The following is a 2,712-nucleotide window of genomic DNA, read 5'->3' as shown; positions in this document are numbered from 1 at the left end:
TATCCCACTATTTTTATTTTCTTTTTTTTTTTTGTTTTTGCGCCCCAAAGTACATTCAAACATATTGAATAAATTGTTGTTGAAATGTGTATGTGTATGCGTATATGTGTATCTGTATGTGTATGTGTATGTATGTGTGTGTGTGTGTGTGTGTGTGTCTGTTTGTACATGTGTATGTCACACATTCCGCCAATTGTCTTGAATAGATGTATATATTACAGCAATATCCGGTGGTGGTATTTTCAGTAAATATATACATACATTTGAAATATTACTATTAATTATTTCTTTTTTTTTTTCTTTTAATGATAATTATTAAAATTACCTGCAATAAAATGTAAGGTATTATGCAAATATTGAATTTATGTAAACAAGCATTAGCATCATTACATAATGAATTGTAATTACAGGGAATCATTTCGAATCGCTAACAGTATTATTTCATAATTTTAAAAAACTTTTTTTTAAAAAAAACCCTAATAGAGGAAGTTACTTTGTAAATTGCATATTTCATTTTAATCGTCAATATATCATTATTATCAATTCTTATCAATAGCTATAAACATATGATAAATATTAGCTATATTTATGATAAAAAAAAAAAAAAAAAGATGTAACTGGATAGGGAAAAGATAAAAAATAAGCAAGCTATTAGTATTGATATGTGTTCCCTAATAGGGTTGATGCTAAACCGGTTCCGCCTCCGGGTTAGATCAATTAATAAATGATTCCGCATTGTAATGAATGTTCGGAACAAGGAACTCTTGAAATAACATATTTTCAACAAAGACAACAAATCGAAATGTGCTACTGCTGCTGTCGCTGTCGCTGTTGCTGTTGCTGTTGCTGTTGTCGTAAATAAATGATGTCAAGAAATGGGGACATTTTTAATTTTAAACAGACTCAACATCTTTCGATAGGAAAGTTTCTGAATGACAACATTTTTTTTAAAAAAAAAAGTAAAAAAAGAAAAGAAAACTATCCTCCACGAAATTTTTTTGCAATATAATAAGAAAATCAGGTTATAATGTTAAATTTTTAGTCAAGAATTACAATATCAATAAATTGATTCAGCATTCCAATCGATTCCTGATTCAGCATTTCTGATTCCTGATTCAGCATTCCAATCGATTCCTGATTCAACATTTCTGATTCCTGATTCAGCATTCCAATCGATTCCTGATTCAACATTCCATTTCTAACATTATACAACAATGATTTGGCATTGATTAATTGATAAAAAAATGATGATAATTTGCATGAATGACAAACATCGATGAAATAATATATGACTGCAATGACTCATTGATATATTCACTGAATACTTTTAACATAAATTGTAAATTCATTAAAAACATCAAATTTCGATTACAGTATATAAATTATGTATCATTACAAAAGTTTTGCAAGAGTTATGAAATATTAATTATTGATTTAAAAAAAAAAGTCTACAGATACTGTAATAGAGATACGGTATACTGTTTACAGTAAAATTCCAATAAGCGGATAATCACGGAATATACACGTGAAAGTATTTTAGAATAATTTCATTGTCGTATGTATGAGAGATGAATTGAATGATATTTTATCATGAGATAAACACGTGAATTGTGAAATTTTTATCATTAACGTAAAAATGAGACTAAAATTGATTAGCAACAGTGGGAAATGTATGATTGATTGAAAGAACTGAAGAGAAATAGTTAAAAGTTGAAACTATTCAAATATATATCATCCACTAATCTCATATCTCATACAATCTCACCCGCGATATCCCTTCCATATACCGGTCTTTTCTACATTCAAACAGGGAAAAGAATTGCTACTGAGGAATTCATTATAGAATGATCATTTCTTTTTTATTGATTAATAGCCGATAATACTATGGCCTCATTTGATTATTTAATAATTTCATAATTCCTCCAAAGCAATGATGACAAATTTTTTTCAAAAAAAATAAAAAAAATAAGATATCTTTAGAGAAAAAAAAAAGTAATAATTTTAAATGAAAGAAAAGTAAATGAAAGTATTTGGAATAATTTATCAAAAATAAAAAAAAAAAAAAAAAAAAAATAAACTGTTAGCTTATCAGAAACTTTTCCAAAAAATTTATTTATTTGACATTTTTATCTCAACATTTTTTGTTGTTGAAATTCATATTTTAGGGAAATTATTCTATTCCAGAATAAGACTACTCTTATCTTATCTTATCTTATCAATACATTTTGATAAAGGGTGATATTTGAATTATTAATGCGACACTTTTTATTGTAAGATATTTGAATGTTAATACAACATGAAATATGCAATATATTTGAACTCTTATGATGAATATGATGAATAATTGTTAATAAAAATTTTAAATTTTAATTAATTTCATAAACTATTATTCAAATGGTAAAAATTAAATTTAATTAAAAATGATGCAAACAAGAAATTTTATTGTAACAAATGCGCATCAATGATTAATTATTGATTTGGAGATAATATTGGTAGAAATACTTTTTCTTTTTTCTTTTTTTTTTCAAATAATCAATTTCTTGGCTTGTCTTTTCATATTATATCAAATGATATTTGCAAAAAATTATGCAAAAATAAATTTTTACAAAGCGTAATTGTAAAAATGAAATGAAAGAATAATTCGTTTTCTTTTTCTTTTTGCGTACCTTTTAGTACCAGGTTTTTTTTTTTTTTGCGTCCAAATAACATATC

This window comes from Loa loa, assembly GCF_000183805.2.
Source record: "Loa loa unplaced genomic scaffold supercont3.134, whole genome shotgun sequence".
NCBI classification, from domain to species: domain Eukaryota; kingdom Metazoa; phylum Nematoda; class Chromadorea; order Rhabditida; family Onchocercidae; genus Loa; species Loa loa.
Note: the sequence above shows the minus strand (reverse complement) of the source record.